This window comes from Lithobates pipiens, unplaced genomic scaffold, assembly GCF_037356315.1.
Source record: "Lithobates pipiens isolate NorthernLeopardFrog02 unplaced genomic scaffold, aLitPip1_a1.2 Scaffold_23, whole genome shotgun sequence".
NCBI classification, from domain to species: Eukaryota; Metazoa; Chordata; class Amphibia; order Anura; family Ranidae; genus Lithobates; species Lithobates pipiens.
In genome coordinates, this window is record NW_027507785.1 from 67,917,952 (window position 1) to 67,942,927 (window position 24,976).

At 43.2% G+C, this 24,976-nt stretch overlaps 1 protein-coding gene across 4 annotated transcripts in view; it reads right to left on the reverse strand.

Annotated features, from left to right (window-relative positions):
* Positions 1 to 24,976, reverse strand: part of PLXNB1 (plexin B1) — a 344,778-nt gene that overhangs the window by 146,077 nt on the left and 173,725 nt on the right. The window contains exon 1 of one of the 4 annotated variants that reach the window (XM_077451816.1): positions 1,641 to 1,709. The exons of the other annotated variants lie outside the window; for them this stretch is intronic. The gene's annotated coding sequence lies outside the window, so the exon portion shown is untranslated. Of the gene's footprint in view, positions 1 to 1,640; positions 1,710 to 24,976 lie in introns of those variants that run through there. 4 annotated transcript variants of the gene reach the window in all.

Below are 24,976 nucleotides of genomic sequence, written 5' to 3' on the forward strand. Positions count from 1 at the left end.
AAAGTGGAAATAAAAAAATCCAGGAACAGGCAGGATTTTATAGAAGTATAACTAAAGGCAAAACTTATTTTTTAGTTTTGGAAGGAGAGAAATTAGAACACGTCAGTTTTTATTGCTGTCTGTGTCCCCCATTGGGAATTCACCCTCTCTATTTCTTCCATTTATCATTATCATTGAAAGTGAAAGAAAATCCCAAATATTGATTGTCCAAACAAAAGTAATAGAGGGGACATCTTCCAATGGGGACACTAGTTCTGGTGACCTGGAGGTCCCCAAGAGATTTTTGGCTTATGGCACAGGAAGTGAAGGTAAATATCCACAATATACATACTATATGATGGCTGGACACTATCTGCCAGAACACTGGGATGAATTCCTGAGCATACAAGTGATGTCACAGTAGCCCAGCCAATGAAAACAGCAGAAGATCAGTACCTGGAAGCAGACCAGCTGAAGATGTCAATGGCAGTCTGGGAGCTCTGGGACACCAGAGTTGGAGTGACAGTAAATATATTTCTGCCTTATCCTAACCCTTCAAATGTATGAAACCCTAACAATGAACTTCTCTTATTTCCTCACTTTTGTTTTTTGTTTAATCTGTTCAAAAACAGCATGTTGATTATGCCAGAAGTCTTGTGAACTGGTAAAGTCCCGTGCTCGCTCCGTGGGCTGACTGTTCTCTGAGGACTTCAGAACCAAACCCCTCTATGTTATGGACAGGAGAAGAGTGTGTTACTGGCAGGATCACCAGGAGAAAATAAAGAAAAAGAAGCCTAAAAGAGAAGTATGGGATTTTTGTTTCCCAATTACAGTAGTACCCTGGATTACGCTCATAATTTGCTCAAGAAGCATGCTTGTAATCCAAAGCACTTGTATAGCAAAGCATGTTTCCCCATAGAAATCAATGGAAACTTAGATAATTAGTTCCACAGTGACTGCTGGTGTATGCAGTACCAGCACCAGTGCGGGGGCGCCGGTGTTTGCAGTACATTATGTGGCCAGAGGTGCGGGGGTGCCGAAAACACTCAGAGACGCTCGGAGAACCTAGTGTCTCAGAGAGTCTCAGAGTGTCACCGGCGCCCCTGCTCCTCTGGCCACATGCCATATTGCACACCCCAGTGGCTATATTCCTGCCTGTTTTGTGAGACAATGCTCGCAAATCGAGTCAGGATTCAAAAAATAATAATTTGCATGTATTGCAAAACGCTCTTAAACTGCCAACTGGAGCGCTGGGCTGTGGAGGGGCAGGGAGCGGACGGCTCCGGCTGGGATCGCTGAGAGGCTGAGCTGAATGTCGGTCCAGGCATGTGGGCGGATCTCAACCATATGGTCGTGATCTTGCCCATGCTTAGACCGGCTCTGTGATGTCAGTTGCCAGCGGGCTTGAGCTTAAGAAAACGGGCCACAGGAGTGCAGAAAGAACTGCACTCCTGTGATTCACAGGAGAAGTACAGCCAAACGAGCTTAGGCTGTGTTTCCTTCCTTTTTTCTTTAAAAAAAGGAAACTAATGCAACCACCACATCTAAGGATTGGTAAACTGACATATTTTACATTGCTGTTTCTGGAATTAGATATGCTTTAAAGCTCTACATAAACCAAACCCGAACCCTCAATCCAACCCCAAAAGATATGAACATACCACTAATCCATTCATTAGGGCACACTTTGGGCTCTGGAAGGTTTCAGCACAGAACTTCTTGTATTGAGAGTTCAAAATCTTTAGTTCCTCTGAAAGCAAAAAAAAATATGTTTCCCCTTCGAATGAAAGATTGTAAAGTATAAATATATTTTTTAAATAACACACATTTATACTTACCTGTTAATCTATTGCACAGAGCAGCCCCAATCTTCCTCTTCTAGGGTCCCCCGCCAGTACTGCTGTTCTCAGTGTGCCACCATAGGAAGCCACTTGCTATTGTGGCACAACTGTGGGCTCAATCCCGAGCCGCACTGCCTGAATCCATGGACACAGACAACTTAGCTCGCGCCCCACCCCAAATCTTACATCACAGAATTGAACTGACAGTTAAATGGTCATCTCTGCCTCAACAAAGGCAAGCCCTGTAAGAGCGGGGAGAGCCGCTGCAGATGGGCACAGTGCTGAATTGAATGAGAGCTTAGGTAAGTATAAGGGGAGGTGAGGGATGATACCAATGCCTATATATTTTTTACCTTAATGCAGCAAAGATAAAAAAATAGGTGGATGCAGCATCAGTACAATGCTGCATCTGTTCCCCGGCCCCCCTTCACTGAAAACAGAGCAATTGAACACTTCCGATGGCTCGGTTCTCTTGGCTCCCTGAGCAGAGAGCTGCTGCCTGTCAATCAGCAGCTCTCCTGCTCTCCTCCTCCACGCTCACTGGAGCGCTGAGCAGAGTCGGGATGACATGGTGCCTGGACTGATCTGTATGGCGTCACCAGAGAGCGGACTTCAGACTGCTCTCTGCTGAAAACGGGTCACAGGAGTGATAAACGAATTGCACGCCTGTTACCCAGAGGAGATATACAGCTAAACGAGCCCAGGCTGGACTTCTCCTTTAAAGGGACTCCCAGTGGGGAGATTTTGCTTCACTTCCTGTCCCATAGCCAAACAGGAAGTGAGAGGAAATCCCTGCAAATTAAGGGAATTCCTTGGGGACCCACAAGGCACCATAACTAGTGTCTCCAATGGAAGATTCCCCCTCTATTACTTTTCTGGGGACAACCCAAAATTTGGGGAATTTCTTTTACTTTCACTTTTGATCATAATGGTAAAAAGGACAAATAGAGAAGGGGGACACAGACGGCAATAAAAACTGACAGGGGTTCTAATCCCTCTCCACAACTGTTGCTTTAGTTATACTTTAACCACTTCAGCAATAAAAAACTGACAGGGATTCTAATCCCTCTCCACAAGTGTTGCTTTAGTTATACTTTAACCACTTCAGCCCTGGAAGATTTGGCTGCTCACGGTATGGCGATATCCATAAAGAACAAGGTAAAGTTTATTAATGGCTTTTTAAAATGTAGATTTTAAAAAGAAATACCCTTCATCCTCCTGATCACCCAGCCTTCGCTGTACTTACCTCTGTGGGTGATGAGCTGTCAGTGTTCACACAGCTGGTGCAGTGGTCCAGGCAGGGCCATTTTTACCACAGGGCAAAAGGGGCAGCTGCCCCGGTCCCAGTCATTATTGTGGGGCCCAAAGCAGCTCTTCTTCCACCTTCTTTGTGCAGGGCTTTTGGAATGGATCAGCGCGATTCTCATTGGTCAGAACCAGGTACTCTGATCTATCCCAGATCTGTCTTAGATCTCTAACTAACTAACTCTTTAAAGCCAGTTGTGTTGGGGGGGGGGGGGGGGCTGTCAAAAAAAGCAAACTTTTCTTTTGCTATGGCAGGTTCGCTTTAATTTACATCTTTATTAGTTCCAGTCTGAAAGGGACCAACAAGAGAACACAGCTTCTGAATAATCCTCAATTACAGAGGAATGTGACCAAATAATCATAAGGTACTCTGTCTCATTGTGCACCATAAACACGCTAATTACAGCCTGCCTATAAAACTACAGCAATATCATGCTCGGATGTGTGGGACCACACCTGCAGCCGCCTCTCTGCCAAAATGGGGGGAAAAAAAAGCTTTTGGCAAAAGTGTGGCTAAAGTAAGATGTAAACAAAGAGAAACCCCATCTGGCATGACAATAGATTTTTTTATAAAAAAAAAAATATATATACATATATATATACATATATATATATATATATATATATATATATATACATACATATACATACATATACATATATATATACATATATATATGTGTGTGTGTGTATGTATATATATATATATATATATATATATATATATATACAGTGGATATATATACAAAGTCTACACACCCCTGTTAAAATGTCAGGTTTCTGTGATGTAAAAAAAAAAATTAGACAAAGATAAATAATTTCAGAACTTCTTCCACCTTTAATGTGACCTATAAACTGTACAACAAACTGAAATTTATTAGGTGGAGGGAAGTAAAAAACAAAAAAAGGTTGCATAAGAGTGCACACCCATAAACTAATACTTTGTTGTTGAAGCACCTTTTGATTTTATTACAACACTCAGTCTTTTTGGGTATGAGTCTATCAGCATGGCACATCTTGACTTGGCAATATCTGCCCACTCTTCTTTGCAAAAACACTCCAAATCTGTCAGATTGCGGGGGCATCTCCTATGCACAGCCCTCTTCAGATCACCCCATAGATTTTCAATCAGATTCATATCCGGCCCCCTCTGGGTCTCTCCAAAACTTTAATATTGTGGTGAAGCCATTCCTTTGTTGATTTGGATGTATGCTGTGGGTCATTTGTAATGCTGAAAGATGAAGTTCCTCATCATGTTCAGCTTTCTAGCAGAAGCCTGAAGGTTTTGTGCCAATATTGACTGGTATTTGGAACTGTTCATAATTCCCTCTACCTTGACTAAGGCCTCTGTTCCAGCTGAAGAAAAACAGCCCCAAAGCATGATGCTGCCACCACCATGCTTCACGGTGGGTATGTTGTTCTTTTGGTGATGTGTAGTGTTGTTTTTGCGCCAAACACATCTTTTGGAAGTATGGCCAAAAACTTCAACCTTGGTTTCATCAGATCATAACGCATTTTCTCACATGCTTTTGGGAGACTTCAGATGTGTTTTTGCAAAATTTTGCCGGGCTTGGATGTTTTTCTTCATAAGAAAAGGCTTCCGTCTTGCCACTCTACCCCATAACCCAGACATATGAAGATTACGGGAGACTGTTGTCACATGTACCACACAGCCAGTACTTGCCACATATTCCTGCAGCTCCTTTAATGTAGGCCTCTTGGCAGCCTCCCTGACCACTTTTCTTCTGGTCTTTTCATCAATTTTGGAGGGACTTCCAGTTCTTGGTAATGTCACTGTTGTACATATTTTCTCCACTGGATGACTGTCTTCACTATGTTCCATGGTATATCTAAAGCCATGGAACATAATTACTTTATATTTACTAGTCCAAGTCAGCAGCTGGAGATCTAAGCTGGTTCTTATGTGTTTATCAACCAGCACTTAACTGCTCTGCTAACAGCAGTCTACTGTTGAGGAGGTGAAGCTAAGACTATGTTCTCAGCTAAATTAAAATGAGAATTAAAATGAGAAGTGACTTACCACTCCTTCCTGCTCTGTATGGGTCTCAATTAGAGAAAGACAGCCACAAAGAACTGCTGTGCTCTCTATTGAAAGTCTGGAATGCCCTGCAAAATCCCCCATATTACATGTTTATTAAAAAAAAAAAAAAAAAAGCTTGTATATAAACTTTAAAAACAATACCAATATCAGTTTGTTAAAAAAAAGTGAAACCTTTAAAAATATATATATATATATATATTTACAACTGATCTAAATTTATGACAATTTCCCCATAGCCAAGTTTTGTGGATACTTAAAGAGGAAGTAAACCCTTCCAAACAACTTGGACCTATAGGTAAGCCTAGATTAAGGCTTACCTGTAGGTCCAAGCAATATCTCCTAAACCTATATGGTTTAGGAGATATTTGCCCGAAAATGGGCACCGCTGTCTACGGCGCATGCGCCGTAGACAGCGGCGCGCAGGCGCACTAAATGCGGCAAATCCAAGAATGGATTTGCCAAATTTGTCGACTCCCGTGCGCATGCGCGGGAGTGACGTCATCGCGGTTGCGCCGCTGTGATTCGTCGGAGCTGCGAGACGCCACAAGCAACATGGATGCGGCGGACTACAGGGGACAGCGGCGACTTCGCTGGCTCCTGTGTCAGGTAAGTGACACATAATGAGCTACTATGCGATGCATAGTAGTCCATTATGCTTTACCTTTGCAGGGAAAAAAAGAGGAAGTAAACCCATCAGGGTTTACTTCCTCTTTAACCAACACACTAATATGTAGTTGGTTCCTTTGTGACTACAACAACCTCCACTTCTCTATGCCCTTGTACACATCGGAGAATCCGTCGGAATGTGTCCTATCGGACCATGTTGTCGGATAATCCGTCTGTGTGTGGTATGCATCGGACTGATTCCGTCGGACCCAATTTTCCAACTTGTTGGAAATATTTTCCGACCAACTGGTTTGATCGGACATACTCCGATCATGTGTAGAGAATTTTGATTGGACCAAGTGCCACGCATGCTCAGATCAAATTCCTACATCAAAGCTATTGGCTACGTATGTAGTCCCACGTTCGTCATCACGTTCTGAAAGTCCGGTTTTTCGACAACTTAGTCGGACCGTGTGTATGCAACAGTTTCGGACAAGATCCGACGGACAAAATCTGACGGATTTGGTTGTTGAAATCTCCGACTGTGTGTACAGGGGCTTAGAATGCTTTACACAAGATTTTGGAGTGAGGCGGTGGGAATTTGTGCCTCTCCAATCAAAAGAGCAAGTATTGATGTTGGATGAGAAGACATGGCTCGCAACTTACATTCCAAGCTATTTCACAGGTGCTCAGTAAGGTTGAGGACAGAGCTCTGTGTAGGCCACTCAAGTTCTTCTACACCAAACCCATCAAACCATGAACAAGAAAGGGCCTTCACCAATGGCTGAAAGCCCAAAACTGTCTAAAATGTCTTTGTATGGTGTAGTGTTAACAGTACCCTTCACTGGAAACACCCGAGCTAAATTATTTTGAGGGGGTCCACATACTCATGGCCATTAAGTGAAGTGTATTTTTCAGCATAGTGGGTAGTACTTGTGAAGTTTTGATCATGGGCCTAATGTTCACCAAGGACACTAGATGCTTTGTGTTTAGATGTTCTCCTTGTACCGGTGAGTGGGGGTGAGATGGTCAAGTGTCCACAAGCTTCTGGCCAAGAAAATGTTGCCATAAGGTTGGAAGAGTTCACTTGTTTAAAACATCGGTCTTCAAACTGTAGTCCGGGGGTCAGATGTGGCCCTTTGCCCTGGAGACATTTTTCCTCCCGCTGATGCAAGATACTATTAATTCCACTGACACAAACAATGTGGCATAATTCCTGCCATGATGGAGCCCTATTTCTCTCACTGACACCGATGGGGCACTATTGATCCCACTGACATCAACAGTGGGACACTATTCCTCCCACTGACACCAACAATAGGGCACTATTCCTCCCTCTGATACCAATGATGGAACACTATTCCTTCCACTAACACCAACAATGGGACACCATTTCTCCCACTGACACCAACAGTGCCAACCTTGTACTGTTTATGCCCACTGATGTCAAGACAATTTATACACCCAATGGCCACAGTCTGGCCCAACTAAAGTATGAAGGATGGTAAACTGGTCCTTTTTTTTTTAGAAAGTTTGGAGACCCCTGGTCTAAAATGTCTTCATATGCTGTAGCCTATGTAGTAATCTTCACTGAAAACATCTGAACGCAATCATTTTGAGGAGATCTACATACTCTAGGCCAGGGGTGTCAAACTTAAGTGGCTGCCATCAAAGAGTTGGTTGTATCTGTAAGACTAGATGTCCAGAGCACGCCCCACCCCCCCTTACCTAAGATGGGAAAACCCCCCCTCCACCATCAGAATTCAAGAGTCCCCCACCCTCCCCTGCACCACAGTGCACCCCCTTACCTTGCATTGCTGCTGGGAAAAAATGGATGTGGAGCTGGAAAGCAGAAAGTTAGGGGTCTGGAGGAGGACCAGTGGAGGGTTGTAGTCAGCCTCTAAAGTCTGCTGAATTCTGAGACCAGTGGAGGCGGAGATGAGGGGGTGCTATAGCTGCACATAGAGGAGCAGGATGTGTAGGAGGAGTTCAGTCCTCTTCTCTGCTGCTAACTGCTGAGACAAGGTGGGGGCAGAAACAAGGGGGTTGCCAAAGGCTACAGGAGAGCTGCAAGGGTCACATAAAATGGCATGGAGGGCCACATTTTGACAAATGTGCTCTAGGCCATATAGAGAAGGTAGAAGGGTCAGGCGTCCAGTCAGGGATGGTACAAGAATTTTTGACACCCTAGGCGAAGCCTCATTTTGCCGCCCCCACCTTGCTCCACTCCCGACTCCACCCCCTTTGCCCCGCCCATGTATACTCCACCTTTTTAATGAAGTGCCCATCAAATGCAGCCCATCAGCACCCATCAATGCAGCCTCACCAGCACCCAACAATGCAGCCTCACCAGCACCCATCAATGCAGCCTCACCAGTGCCCATTAATGCAGCCTCCCCAGCACCCATCAATGCAGCCTCACCAGCGCCCATCAATGCAGCCTCACCAGCGCCCATCAATGCAGCCTCACCAGTGCTCATCAATGCAACCTCACCAGCGCCCAACAATGCATGCAGCCTCACCAGCGCCCATCAATGCAGCCTCACCAGTGCTCATCAATGCAGCCTCACCAGTGCCCATCAAATGCAGCCTACCAGTGCCCATTCATGAATGTTTTCTTGCTTCCATTCATTCGGGAGTCCGGACACAGACACAGTCCTCCGCTGCACCTGACACTATGTGCGAACAGAGTAGCGGCTGCCTGCTGATGCTGAGATTTAGTTGCTTGCTGCAGAGAGAAGAAAGTAGGAAAACCAGTGGTCGGGCACCCTAGGCAACAGTGCGTCCTAGACGGCTGCCTAGTGGTAGCACCAGCCCTGTGTCCAGTAATGTTTGGCCACATAGTGTATTTATTTGCATAGTGGCAAACTGGTTAGCACTTGTATTGGTGAGTGTCGGTGTTATGCCACATACACACGGTCGGATTTTCTGACGGAAAATGTGCGATCGGATCATGTTGTCGGAAAAGCCGATCGTGTGTGGGCTCCATCTGACTTTTTCCATCGGATCTAAAATTTTCCGACAACAAAATCTGATCGTTTAAATTCCGATTGTGTGTAGACAATTCCAACGGACAAAGTGCAACGCATGATCAGAATAGACTGAGAGACGAAAGCTATTGGCTACTGGCCTCTTTATAGTCCCGTTGTATGTGTTATACGTCACCACGTTCTGAACAATCGGATTTTCTGACAACTTTGTGCGAACATGTGTATGCAACAACATTTTAGGCCAAAATTGTGGTGGGAATGTCCGACCATGTGTATGGGGCATAATGGTCAAGTGTCCAAAAGCTTCTAGCCTTGATGTCTATGTCACATTGTCTGTATAGATGCAAAAAGAGTCCTTCTTTAATGCCATCTCACTGATGAATAGAAACTCCACCCAAACAGATCAAGCAACTATGGCGCCCAACTACTTCATGCAAAAAAAAAAAAAATCTGCTGTGTTTCTGCATAAATCTGTGTAACAGGAGAGAGATAGGGAAGATTAGCACCAGCCTGTCCTGTTAAAGCACCCGCATCAAATTGATGAGGGACCACAGAGGGAGAGATGGCCCAGAACACAATAATAGGCCACTCTGCCTTTAATAGAGTCATTACAATTATCTGTGCTGAATGCAGTCTGCAGGAGGCCTCTGGGAACACAGTAACTTGTAACTAATCCCCTGTTTTCATTCCTCCGAGGATATCCTCTATTCATCTGTTTCATTATTCATAAGGGTGGGGTTTGCTCACTGCCTGTGTCTTTAAAAAAAAATAAAAGAAGGGCGTATTTGAAGTTCATCGAAAAGCAGATCCTTTGTTTGATGAGAGCCGAATGGTGCTCAGACTAATATTGGCGGATTGATAGGAAATCCTAATTTTAGAGGAAACTGTCATTTGAGAAATTCATGGGTTTTAGAAAACAGTAGCAGCTTGGCAGACTCTGGCTTTGATCATTTGAATCTCTGACATAGAGCAAGCATGCGGCAAGTGAAGTCAGAAATTCTGATGTTTTTGCAGGTGATACACCCATAAATTATGAGGACATTGATTCAGCATTTTCATTAGCAGAGCTTGCCAATGGCTACATGGTTTTCTTAAAGGGTAATTCCGCTTTCGTGGGAATAAAAATTTGCAAAGAAAAAAAAAAAATTGCAACACAAGTCACATAATAATGTAATGTAATTTAATGTTATTATTAATGTTAATGTAATTTAATGTTATTATTAATGTTAATGTAATTTAATGTTATTAAAAATACCTTTCCCCGTCCTGAGCTGGTGGTTGAGCTACAATATTACTTCCCTCAAATCTCTCTCTTTCCCCCTTTCTTTTATTTTACGCTTCCTCTTATATCCCATAAGTTTTCACCTAACTTATGGCAGACTCCATTTACCGTCTAACAGTTCATAGTATGACTTAGCAATGATTTTTCACCATTGACTACTAAACTGTCTGTACTTTCTATACCCCTTTCAGTATTACTCAGATTTTACTGTGTTCTGTTTTTGTTCTTTTCTCTGCTGAGATAACCAATAAAACTGTTACTTAAAAAAAAAAAAAAAAAAAAAAAAAAATATATATATATATATATATATATATATATATATCTTTCCTTTTTAATCTGCAGCACTCTAATTCTCTGTAAAATGCAATGCAATATGGCTACCTGGAGGTTTTCTGTACACAGATGGTGTACGAAACGCCCCCAAGCCCTGCTTGTGTGATGGGCTTACAAATTTTCCCAGAAGTCTGCACCAAGATACTAATTCGATTTGGAGTATCCCCTGCAACAAAAAAACACTACATGGTTTTGGTAAATCTGAAGACAAAAATCAGCAGAAAATCTGATAGTGTGTATGGGGCTTAAGGCTGCATTCACAACACAATGCATGGTAAGCTATGAAATGGATTATGGTGCACAGGCATTTCATTTAAATGACACCGTAATGCGCGCCTTAATAGCCAACCTGAACTTTCACTGCATCACCTAAGCCATGTGGTGTGCTGCATCATAACAATGTGCAGGTCCCTTGCACGTTTGTGAAATACCACTTCTTACCGGGTGTGTGATAATGTACCGCAATGCACTGGATGTGTCTAAATAGGTCCCAAATATATCGGGCATTTAATGGGAACATAACAAGCCACGCTCAATGTAGTCTGCAGGGATCCTGTGTCAACTAGCCGCTTTAGGCAACCTAACAAAGTCAATTATCTTCTCTTGCTTTGTTGTACCGCTGGATATTGGAAAAAGAATTTAATTAATTTCTCCCTATTTATCTATGATTCCCCATTGATTCCCATGGAGAACGGAAAGACTCAGTCCTACTTTTTCCTCACCACACACCATTATTGCACTATAAATGACAAATTTGACCTAAGATCTACTGAAGAGGTAGATCAGCCATTCTCTGTATAATGGCGAAAGGTGCAACGGGGTGATGTCAGTAAATAGTTTATGAATGTGGTCAGATCCAGTCAAAAAATATTAACAATAATAATTCTTCCTAAACCCACATTCAGTTCTCCGAGTTCCTTTGGAGAGATTTCATTTCACATCCTGTCCTGGAGACCCAACAGAAATCTCTCCAAACGGAGGGGATATCTCCTGGTAGACAATTATCTCCTGCACTGGTGTCCTCATTGGAAGGTTTTTCTCTATTACTATTTCAGTGACAATCCTAACATTTTGAATTTTACATTATTTTCGCCCAGGCAAGAAGTGGTCACCAGGGTAAACACAATGAATCTTCCCAGTGGGATCACAAACAATAAAAACCCCATATATAAAAAGTTTAACGTGAGTGCTAGACCAAAGATCTAAGATCTAGGATCTAGAAATTCAAAACCTTTAATGGTTATTTTTTTATGTATTATTATTCATTTTTATTTAATTTATAAATATTTAGATTTTTTTTATATGTACATTTAAATCATTTTTAGTTAGACAATAATTTAAACATTTCATTTATATTTTAATAATAATTTTATTTGTTAGTTCATAACAAAAAATGGTTTTTAGGGTTTGTTTTTTTTTTTTCCAAGGGTTCCTGCTGCTATCAATTTGTCCAATAACCAGAGAGACAGCTGGAGCCGCTGCGCTCGTGCACATTGCTGGATCAGGGGTGGGTGCCTAGGTAAGAAGAAGGTGGGCCTGGGGGGCAGCTGCAGCACAGAATGCATTAAGGTGAAAAACCTTAAGGCTTTAGATCCACTTTAAGGGAGGTTTTTACGGGTAAATAGTATGACTAATATACTTTAGATGCACATATAATCTAAATGGAAGACATTTGCTAAAATGAATGGTCTGGCGACAAGCCCTCTTTAAGGCTTTTTCGGATAAATGGAATGGGCCGCCCATTGGTCTTCATCCAGAAAAGTATGCACAGTCATTATTGTATACTACAATTAAGTTTATATTCTGTTTGTTCTGCTAATGCCGGAGTTTTCATCATTTCAAGACAGGCGCACGTTAAAAATTTAAATGGAGTTTATTATTCTATAAAATAAGTATTTAGTGGAGAATGCGGGCAAATTTTACACAATGATGACAGACAGACTTTTATGATGAACAGACTCCTCCGGCACATCTGCATGCTGCACAGCTGAAATTACACAGCAGGTTGAGCCAGTGACTTCACCATTACCTTCTCTCTGCATTTAATTACCGCTGAATATCTGACAAAGCCAGCAGAACAGTAAATTTACCATCAAAACATCTTTACCAGTTAATTAAGCATGAGCAGTAAAAACTCTGCCTTGTGGGAAAACAACAATAAACACAAAAATCACTTTGTAGCTAATGATTCATTAAAATTAGCTTAACGTCTGTACAGAGAAAATAGAACATTTTTTAAAGGGTCAATCCACTCTAAAGCGATGTATTAGTAATAGGAGGTGCCTAGTGGGCAGGGTCAGTCACTGGCAGCTTTGGATAATACAACTGTGAGTTCACCCTGTTATAATTCCTGACTCAGTTTGGGATCTTTGGGTGTTCCTGCGGTCCCGTGTGTGTCCCAGGTCTCACTGTTACATTCTCCATATTATAAAATAAATAAATATGCCTAAGGCTCCTGTTCTTACTCTGCATTGGTCCATTTCTCTGCATCACATGTAGGGCAGCCCATTCATTTCAATGGATTTCCCTATGCATGGGAAACGTGCAAAAGAAGTCCTTCACCCTTTTGCAAATCGCGCTGCACGGAACTGCATGGCGCTGTGACACAATGGGCATTATCAGATGCATTGAGCTGCCATTAATAATTAAAGTGGCACAAGTTTTTTTTACCTTCATGAATTCTAAGTATCATTGTTTTATCCCTTGCAGTCTCTGATACGCCCTGCCTTGGTGATCCTCCCATGGGCCGTTGAGACTGTGTCCGCATATTTTTGCCGTCATTGTTTTATCATCTCAAGGCATTCCAGCAGATGGTTGATATTGATGACTTACTATAAGGTACTGTTATGGTACCATACATTAATTAATTTAAAGTGATACTAAAGTAAAAAATTGTTTTCATTTAAGAATAACAAACATGTTATACTTACCTCCTCTGTACAATGGTTTTGCACAGAGCAGCCCAGATCCTCCCCTTCTTGGGTCCCCCGCCGGGGCAACTGGCTCTTCCCTCCTGCTGAGTGCCCCCACAGCAAGCAGCTTGCTATGGGGGCACCCAAGCTGAGTCACTGCTCTGTGTGTCCATTCAGACACAGAACCGTGGCTTGGCTTCACCCCCTTTCTCTTCTAATTAGCTCACTGACTTTGATTGACAGCAACGGGAGCCAATGGCGCCCAGCTGCTGTCCCAGCCAATGAGGAGGGAGAGTCCTAGGCAACCAAGACTCTTGTGCAACATCACTGGATCAAGATGGGCTCAGGTAGTTATTAGGGTGGCTGTCGCACACAGAAGGTGTTTTTTCTTAATGCATAGAATGCAATAAAGTGGAGTTCCACCCACTTTTTTAGGGTGGTCTTAAACTAAAGACTATCCCTCATTTTTGGATATCTATATATATATTTTTTTCCTTTCATACTTTTTTAGAAGTACTAAGTGTACTTTCGTAATAGCATGGCCACGGCACAGGACGTCATGTCCTCTTCTGTGGCAAGCCCTCCCCCTTCACCCCCTGACTTCTGGGACCTGTGTGTCCCCCAGAAGACGAGCTGGCCATTCACAAAGCACAACGTGACATGCGCATGCACAGTAGGAAACGGGCTGTGAAGCCTGAAGGCTCCACTGCTGGTTTCCCTTAGTTGGAATGGCAGCGCCTGCACCCAAGCCGGTGGACGAATCGGCCTCGGGGGCCGACACCGCGGGCTCCCTGGACAGGAAAGTGTCCTTATTAAAAGTGAGCAGCTACAGTACTTGTAGCTGCTGACTTTTAAAAAAAACTTTTTTTGCGGCTGGAACTCCACTTTAAGATAAAAAAAAAACTTCTGACTTTAGAACAATTTAAATTTTTTCCTTCCCCAATTGGTTGCGTTTTTTTTCTCTCTCTCTCTTTCCCTATTGATTAGGTGATAGTTCTCTTTTTTTTTGTTACTAACAAATATACAATCACTGTTATGTATTTTATATACCATATTATGTTTTTTTTTTCTGATGTTACTGTAGTGTCAATTTATATGTGCATGAGAGATTTGAGGTCCCGATGAAGCGGATCTGTCCATGAAATGCGTCCACCCACACTGCATAATCTGGGAGGATCTCCATGCTATAAATCCATGGACTTATGTAAAATGTTGTGTTTTTAAAGGGGTTGTAAACACTCAAGGTTTTTCACCCTAATGCTTTCTATGCATCACAGCTGCCCCCCAGAGCCCCTATTTTACTTACCTGAACCCGGTCTTTCCAGCGACAGGGACGAGCACACCAGCTCCAGCCGGTGTCTCGGGTCCTGATTGGATAGATTTATAGCAGCGCAGCCATTGGCTCATGCTGCTGTCAATCAAATCCAATGATGCTGGAACCGGGGGGCGGAGCCAAGTCCTGCTGTCTGTGTCAATAGATGCAGCAGCAGGACACGGGAGCACGCCTGCACGAGTTCCCCCGAGGGAGAGCAGCTCTCCAACGGGCACTCGAGAGGAGGAGGAGCCAGGAGTGTCACTGAGGGACCTCAGAAAAAGCGGATCGGGGCCACGCTGTACAAAATCAACTGCACAGAGGAGGTAAGTATAAGATGTTTTTTTTTAAAACAAACCTTTAGGTATTCTTTAATGATATATTTGTAATTAAATTAGAACTATAGGCAAAACTTTTTTTCCATTTTTGGTAGAGCAAGGGAGAGTTAAAACCCGTCAGATTTTTTTTTTTTGCCATCTGTGTCCCATTGCGGAAATTTCCCTTTACTTCCTGTCCCATAGCCAAACAGGAAGTTAGAGAAAATCCCTGTAAATTAAGGGAATTCCTTGGGGACCCCCAGGTCACCAAAACTAGTGTCCCTATTGGAAGATTTCCCCACTATTACTTTTCTGGGAACAACCCAAAATTTGGGTCATTTCTTTTACTTTCACTTTCAGACAGCAATAAAAACTGACAGGTGTTCTAATCCATCTCCAATCGATCCAAAACTAAAAAAAAAAAAAAGTTGAAAAAAGTTTCTTAAATATAAGAAAGACATGTTAAATTAAAGAGTTTTTGGAATGTATATTTGTCCATTGGAGGGATAATCAAAGTCCCATCACACATAGTTTTGCTCTCTGAATTTGTTAATTTAGGGATGAAACCCTCCAATGGTAATGGTAAAGATTCAGCACCACTCCCTAGCATTTGATATTAAGAATTTAAAGCCCAACTCTGGACAAAAAAAACCCTTGCAGATTAGAGCTTTGACTAGTGTTTCTCAACTTTTTTTTCAGTCAAGGCACCCTTTAAAAATGATGGATAACCCCATTCTAAAATGTAAAAACTATTCTAAAAGTTTTACACAACACAGCAATATCCACACAGAACACCCAACATAAGCAGTGATTTATTCTTCCAAAGCAAATACACGTTTGCAAACTGGTACTGATTAGTATTCCAATGTTTCTCTTCTCCCTCAGGTTTTCTCCATCACTCAGCTAATGTGATCCCCAACGCTGATGGAGAGGGGCAAGAGAGGGTTAAACAAGGATGTTATGTAACATAAATACTGTCCAATTGACATGCTGTATTAATACGTTTTTCACTGTTTAGCCTTTGGGTAACTACATTGTTCTTTGATCATTGTTAATTTAATTACAGATACCCTCCTGACGAAGTAGCAATAGTCCGGGAAACTAGTTGAGATGTTATCCATGATCAATTGTCCCACTGTGATCCTCCCCATCTAGGGTTCATTATTTTGGTGGTATATATGAATTGCTACCATGTTTTTAACCTGTAACTGATTATTTTCTCTGTATCAATAAACTTTTGTATTATTTTTACATTTGTTATACATTTGAATTTCCTTGCCTTACTGTACCAGGATAGTCCAATTGCCACTATGTCCTTGTGGAAGCCTGGTTGAGGACCAGGCTCCCGATCTCTTTATATCCTCCTTATCAACTGATTATGCCAATGGTCGTTAGGACACCGGCAGCTAGAAGGTTGTAATGTTGCACAATGAAAACCCGTGGCGTTGTGTAACTAAAGCCCCATACGCACGATCAGAAATTCTGCCAACAAAAGTCGGATGTGAGCTTTTGGTCAGAAATTCTGACCGTGTGCATGCTCCATCGAACTTTTCCTGGCAGAATTCCAGCCGGAAAAAGATTGAGAGCAGGTTCTCAAGTTTTCGGTGGAAAAAAGTTCCGATCAGAAATTCCGATCGTCTGTACAAATTCTGACGTGCAAAATTCCCACACATGCTCGGAAAAAATTTGACGCATGCCTGGAAGCCCTGAACTTAATTTTCTCGGGTCGTCGTAGTGTTGCACGTCACTGCGTTCTTGACAGTCGAAAGTTAAGAGAACTTTTGTGTGACCGTGTGTATGCAAGCCAAGCTTGAGCGGAATTCTGTCGGAAAAAACTTGGATGGAAAAATCCGCTCGTGTGTACGGGGCATAAAAGGCAGGCTCCATCCATACGCCATCTTGTACACAATTTTTGGGCAATTTTTAGGCATTTTGCCAAGACACCCCTGAAGAAACCTCAAGGCAACCTGGTTGAAAAAGGCTGGATTAGGGATAAGCTGTTAACTTCTGAAAAAAGTAGAAATCAGTTACAGCAATGTAACCAGCTGAGGTTTTACTTTTTCGGAAAAAGGATAAATGCACTTTGAACATGTCATGGAGCGGATTATGAGGCCCCATTATGCCCACATGCTCATGGAATGAAAAATGTTCACTTTAAGCCGAAAAACCACCACTTACCACTCATATACACTTATGTCTGAAAGCAAATATTGATTAGCACACAATAAAACGCAGCCATATATATTTAACTGAGAATTTAGCGTTACGTAGACCCCGCCCGGCGTCTACTGCGTTCCCTGATACAATGGCCGCGTCCTCGCCTTTCTGAAAAAAATCATAAAGCAGGAAACTGCACAGCACTTCAAATATACATACGGACCGCAAACTGCTTTTAAGAATAAATATGGGCATCTGGTATCCATCATCCCAGCCGCCAAAGGATGCCAGCGTTTATGACACCGCGGCCAGCTGTACCCGCTTCCAAGAACACCCCTCCACTGGAAGGGATTCGCTCCTCATCACAGGCGGCGTCGTAGGAAACAAGCGCAAGTCAACTTTGATCTGCGCGCTTTATAAGAGCAATCACCTCCGCAGCGATTTCCCCGGAGACTCAAGTGACTTGCTTGGCAGAAGTTCATGACAATAACACTATAAAATTTTTTTTTTATTTTTCCTGATTTTATGTAAGGAAAAGGGATCAGCTGTGGATTTTTTTTCTCATATTCTAGAAACTTGCAGGTGTTAAAAGGGAACTCCGGACAAACACAAATGTTTACTTGGGATCACACAGCATAGCTAATACTAAGCTTTCGCAGCCAGAGCTATAATTTTGGACCTGAAGATTACGTAAAACCCCCAAAGAGTATATTTTTTTCTGAAATCAGACACCCTAGAAAATAAAATAGTGGTAATCCGTTATTTTTGTATGTCACACAATATTAGTGCAACCGTTTAGGAAACAAAATATTTCAGTAAAGGATACACTAAAGTTCGTTTTAAGGCACACATACCCTATATGCAAAATATAAAAGATGAGGTTGTGCTGAGTAAATAGATACCCAACATGTCTTACCTGAAAGGGATTGCAAACCCTGAAGGTTTTTCACCTTAATGGATTCTATCCATTAAGGTGAAAAAATTTCTGTAGTGCTGCAGCCCCCCAGAGCCCCCCTTTTACTAACCTGAACCCAATCGTTCCAGCGACGGGAACGAGTACAGCAGCTCCTGCCGCTGTCTCGGGTCCTCATTGGATAGATTGATAGCAGCAGGAGCCATTTGCTCCTGCTGCTGTCAACCAAATCCAGTGACATGGGAGCCGGGGGTGGGGCTGAGTCCTGCTGTCTGTGTCAGTGGATGCAGCAGACGAGCACCCCCCATGGAAAGCGGCTCTCTGTGAGGGCACCTGAGAAGAGGAGGAGCTAGGAACGCCACTGGGGGACCTCAGAAAAGGAGGATCAGGGCCGCTCTGCGCAAAATCCTTGCACAGAGGAGGTTAATATAACATGTTTGTTATTTTAAAAAAAATAAAAAAACTAACCTTTACAACCCCTTTAAAGTGGTTCTCAAAAAGTTTTCTATCTTAATGCATTCTATGTGTTAAGGTCAAAAAAACTTCTTTGCTACAGGAGCCCCCCAAGCCCTTACTCCTTATTCTTACCTGAGCCTGATCTGAACCAGCGACGTGCATGAAAACAGCGGTCCTTGCTGGGCATATCGATAGCAGCGGCAGCCGTTGGCTCCCACTGCTGTCAATCAAATGCCGTGATGAGGGGGCGGGGCAGAGTTAACTGGTCCGTGTCAATAGACACAGACTGGGTGGCTCAGAAGTGAGCACACACAGGTCCCCTCCAGGAAAGTGGGGTGAAGAGGAGGGGTCTGCTTTGTGCAAAACCATTGCACAGCGCAGGTAAATATAACATTTAAAGGGGTTGTAAAGTCAAAAGTTTTTTTATCTTGATGTATTCTATCCCCTAATACTTACCTGAGCCCCATCTCTATACAGCTATGTCTACGAGAGTGTCAGATGTCAGAGATTCTCCCTCCTTATTGGCTAAGACACAACAGCAGCGCAATTGGTTCCCGCTGCTTTCAATCAAAGTCAATCAGCCAAATAGGAGAGAGAGGGGTGGGGGCAAGCCACAGCTCCGTGTCTGAATAGACAGAGGGAGCTGTGATTCGGCTTGGGTACACCATAGCAAACTACTTGCTGTGGGGGCACTCAACAGGAGAGGGGGACCAGGAGAGCTGGCGAGGGATTTTTATTGGAAAAAAAATTAGACTTTACAATCACTTTAAGTTATACATAAGTTTGTTATTTTGGTTTTAAAAAAAAAGAAGGGTTATAATCACTTTAAAATTGCGTGCGCCCATGAAACGGCGACAAACATCAGCGCCCAGCGCCCAATGACGATACTTTAAAAGCTTCTACAGGTTCAGAATTAACCATAAATAATGGTTGCTCTTTTTCCAGCATGCATGGTCATATGTAACGTGTATTGCTATCAACTTTTTCGTGCAGGCGCCCCTCAATGCATACATTTACATTCGTACGTTTGTGTATATAGAGTGGGGGGGGGGGAGCTAAAAAATTTAATGCAATTTACTTTTTTTTTACACTGTTTAAAAATGTTTGTTTATTAATTTTTTTTTATCATATAAGAGACAAAAAGTCCCCTATGTGATGACTTTTTTAATATGTTCTATTTATGTCTCTTTAATGAGACATTGGGGGTCTAACATTACTGTAATAATGATGCCACATACACTATATTGTCAAAAGTATTGGGACGCCTGCCTTTACATGCACATGAACTCTAATGGCATCCAAGTCTTAGTCCGTAGGGTTCAATATTGAGCAGCTATAACAGCTTCAACTCTTCAACTCTTCTGGGAAGGCTGTCCACAAGGTTTAGCAGTGTGTTTATGGGAATGTTTGGCCATTCTTCCAAAAGTGCATTTGTGAGGTCAGGCACTGATGTGGCTAAAAAGGCCTGGCTTTCAATACTCATTCTAATTCATCCCAAAGGTGTTCTTTCGGGTTGCGGTCAGGACTCTGAACAGGCCAGTCAAGTTCCTCCACCCCAAACCCGCTCATCCATGTCTTTATGGACCTTGCTTTGTGCACTGGTGTGCAGTCATGTTGGAACAGGAAGGGGCCATCCCCAAACTGTTCCAACAAAGATGGGAGCATGAAATTGTCCAAAATGTCTTGGTATGCTGATGCCTTAAGTGTTCCCTTCACTGGAACCAAGGGAAGAAAGCCCAAGCCCTGAAAAACAACCCCCACACCATAATCCCCCCTCCACCAAATGATTTGGACAAGTGCACAAAGACATGGATAAGCAAGTTTGGGATGGAGGAACTTGACTGGCCAGCAGCTTAACTTGACTGGCCAGCACCTCAACTTGACTGGCCAACACCTCAACTTGACTGGCCAGCACCTCAACTTGACTGGCCAGCACCTCAACTTGACTGGCCAACACCTCAACTTGACTGGCCAGCACCTTAACTTGACTGGCCAACACCTCAACTTGATTGGCCAACACCTCAACCACAGAAGAGTTGAAGCTGTTATAGCTGCAAAGGGTTGACCAACTCAATATTGAACCCTATGGACTAAGACTGGGATGCCATTAAAGTTCATGTGTATGTAAAGGCAGGCATCTCAATACTTTTGAAAATATAGTGTCGTGTTGAAAAAGACAATAGCCCATTGAGCTCCACCAATTGAAGAAAATAATAAATAAATTGTGCCCCCACCCCCCCAACAAAAAGAACCCTATACAAGCAGCTGATCCAGTGCTGGGGAATCTTAGCAGTAAACTGACTAGTCTCACTTGTTGCCTAATATTGCTAACGGATGTTGGACCCCCTCCCTCTCTTGGGTCAACCTTGGCATTTACATTGCATGCATCCTTCCTTTGCCCGTGACACTAATTAAAAGAAAAAATGTTTGAGCGCAGAACTCTTTAAATCATCCTCGGCGATGGCCTATAAATAAAATATAGGCACATATAAATTAGATCAATTAGGTCTTTATCCAGGATTCCAGGAAGTGCTATTGTCTAAGAGTTTTTTTTTCTAACTTGCATTCCGCGAGGCCAACCAAGCTGAGACTGAGCGAGATTGACAGTAAATCAGCGGGCCTCGGCAGTTTTGTCTTCTAAACAGGACGTGAGACAAATACCTAAACACTGTAAGGAATTCGCGGACGGATTTATCCAGAGGCGTGATGAAAAAAAAAAAAAAAAGCGCTGACTTAGACAAATGGACGGAGTGATGGACAAAGAGACAAGACCATGGCATCAACTTCTGATCGACTATTCTCACTCTAATGAATGGCGCTATTGACATTCCGGAGAGTTCGGCTCCAGCGTCTTTCACAGGTGCTCGAGGACGCTCGCTTATTCCCCAAGCCATCGGCCGCGCGGCCATCATTCATATCTGCCATGCCAATTACCAAGATAAAATAAAATACCTCGATCATTTGTTAAGCTGTCTATTGCTGGGTCATTCCATGCACAGGGGAGGCTACGGAGCCATTAATTTTAATATCGCAATAACTGTTATGGTGAGAATTGTGGGGATGAGTGCAAAACAGAAAAAAAAAAAAAGACCTTCAGCTTTCCGATTTCATCCTTGTAAAGAATAAAGTAGAGCACCTGACAAACAAGTAAAGACAAAGACTATAGGGGTTATTTACGAAAGGCAAATCCACTTTGCACTGCAGGTGCACTTGGAAGTGCAGTCGCTGTAAATCTAAGGGGTAGATTTGAAATGAGTGGAAGCTCTGCTGATTTTATCATCCAATCATGTGCAAGCTAAAATGCTGTTTTTTATTTTCCTTGCATGTCCCCCTCGGATCTACAGCGACTTTACTTACAAGTGCACTTGCCGTGCAAAGTGCATTCTCCTTTAGTAAATAACCCCCTATGTATTCATTTTCTATTTGCTGAACTGGTTGAAAATAACGTTATTCATTTATTATTGTTTTTTTTTTTCAACGACTAACTACACTCACCTGCCACTTTATCAGCTACACTTCTTTGATTGCTTGGTAACACAAATTGCTAATCAGCCAATCACATGGCAACAACTCAATTCATTTAGGCATCTAGACGTGGTGAAGTTGACTTGCTGAATTTTAAACCGAGCATCAGAATGGGGAAGAAAGGGGATTTAAGTGACTTTGAATGTGGTATGGTTGTTGGTGCCAGACGGGTTGGTCTGAGTATTTCAGAATCTGCTGATCTACTGGGATTTTCAAGCACAACGATCTCTAGGGTTTACAGAGAATGGTCCGAGAAAATATGCAGTAATGGCAGTTGTATGAACGAAATTGTTGATGTCAGAGGAGAATGGGCAGACTCGTTTGAGATGATAGAAAGGCAACACTAACTCAAATAACCACTCCTTACAACCGAGGTATGCAGAATACCATCTCTGAACACATCAAACTTTGAAGAAGATGGACTACAGCAGCAGAAGACCACACCGGGTGCCACTCCAGTCAGCTAAGAACAGGAAACTGAGTCTACAATTTGCACAGGATCACCAAAATTGAAAAATAGAAGATTGGAAAAACGTTGCGTGGTCTGATGAGTCTCGATTTCAGCTTCAACATTCAGATGTTGGCGTCAGAATTTGGTGTAAACAACATGAAAGCATGGATCCATCCTGCCTTGTATAAACGGTTCAGGCTGGTGGTGGTGTATTGGTGTGGGGGGATATTTTCTTGGCACACTTTGGGCCCCTTAGTACCAATTCATCATCATTTAAACACCACGGCCTACCTGAGTATTGTTGCTGACCATGTCCATCCCTTTATGACTACAGTGTCCCCATCTTCTGATGGCTCCTTCCAGCAGGATAATGCACCATGTCACAGAGCTCCAATCATCTCACCACTGGACAATGAGGTCCCTGTCCTCCAATGGCTCCACACTCACCACATCTCACCCAATAGAGCTCCTTTGGGATGTGGTGGAAACAGGAGATTCGCATCATAGATGCACAGCCAACAAATCTGCAGCAACTGCGTGATCTTATGTCACTATGGACCAAAATCTCTGAGGAATGTTTCCAATACCTTGTTGCCACCAAGAATTAAGACAGTTCTGAAGGCAAAAGAGGGTCCAACCCGGTACTAGCAAGGTGTACCCAATAAAGTGGCCAATGAGTGTATGTAACTAGGAATGTAAAAAAAACTTAAAATATGTATCTGCAAACTGCTTAACCTATAAAAAGATCAGTAATGCAGCTGAGCCAGTCATAGGAATCTGTATTATGCCACGTACACACGATGCATCAATCCGGTGGAAAAGTCCGGCAAACTCAAGTCCGCCGGACAATCCGCCCGTGTGTAGCCTCCGGCGGACTTTTTTTACCCAAAAGTACGGCAGACTTATGCCGCGTACACACGTAACCGACTATCCGGCGGACTTAGTCCGGCGGACTTCCCGCAGTATTGTCCGCCGGACTTTCCGAACGGGCTACTTGCCCACACACGGCACTTTTTCAGCAGACAAATACGGCGTACTAAGTCCGCCGGACTATGTGTCTTATACACATTCATGTGCACTGGGGTAAATTTAAAAGAAGCTTATTAACCTGTTGGTATTGGAAAGACGCCCAAAACAACTATGGAGAACCTATGTATATCCTACAGCTTGTGTCCAGGTGGGAAGTAAGCACAGATCATCTGTGCTGCAAAGCATAAGTGCCAACCACTAAGTCCTTGAGAATGCACCTCTAAAGGTCAGCTGCTTTCAGTTTTTAAAATATCCATCAAGAGCATAAAATATCAGATTGTGTGCCAGCTTTCAGGCTTGTAAAAAATTCTGTTTCCCAATAGATGACCAGACGGGGATCACTAGCTCCTAAAGTAGGGGTCTCCAAGCTTTCAATAGAAAGGGGCAGTTTACTGTCCTTCAGACTTTAGGGGGGCCAGACTGTGCCCAGTGGGAGTAAACAATGCCCGATCTTTGGTATTAGGAGGAGAAATAGTTGATGTCAGTGGGGAGAATAGTGCCCCATTTTTGTTGCCAGTGAAAAGAATTATGCCCCATCGGTGTCAGTGGCAGGAATTATGCCATATTGTTGGTATCATTGACAAAAATAATGCCTTAAAGCGGAGGTCCACCCTAAAGTGGACCTTCCGCTCATCGGAACCCTCCCCCCCTCCGGTGCCACAATCGGCACCTTTCAGGGGGGAGGGGGGTGCAGTTACCTGGATAATCCAGGTAACTGCACCCACTTCCGGGATAGCTCTCTGCGGAAAGGGGCGTAACTTACGCCGCTTTCCGCAAGTGCCCGCCCCTTCCCGCAAGTGCCCCGCTGCCTGCTGGGAAACACACAGATCCCAGAGGCAGCGGGGAGCGTCCTTATTGCGCAGCGCGATTCGCGCATGCGCAGTAGGGAACCGGGAAATGAAGCCGAAAGGCTCCATTTCCTGATTCCCATACCCAAGATGGCGGCGGCAGGACCCGACAGACGACCTAGAGATTGGCTTCGGGTGCCGACATCGCGGGCGCGCTGGACAGGTAAGTGTCACTATTTTAAAAGTCAGCAGCTGCAGTATTTGTAGCTGCTGGCTTTTAAAAAAAAAAAAAAAAACGCGGAGTCCCGGTGGACTCCCGCTTTAAGGACCTGATAAAGGCAAGCAAAGGGTCTCATCCAGCCCCAGGGCCCGCAGTTTGGAGACCACTGCCCTAAAGCATAACTAAACTGTATCTGAGCGCCACAAACTGAAATCGCTATTTAATTCATTTTTAATATTCAAAGCAAATGCACCCATCCATTCATTTCTCCATGCTTTATTTTGTTGAGAATTCACTTTAACCCCCCAGCATTTCTAGATGTGGTAGATGATTCAAGTTCATGTAACATTTACTGTCTGGATTCCATCTGCCCTTAGCTCAGGCATGGAGGCTGGAGGGTGTGTGTGGCTGAGAAAGCCCCTCCTCCTAATGAAACGTAAAAAAAAAAAAAAAAAAAAAGTCCACAAAGACTCAGGAGATGTATGACATCATTTTGGC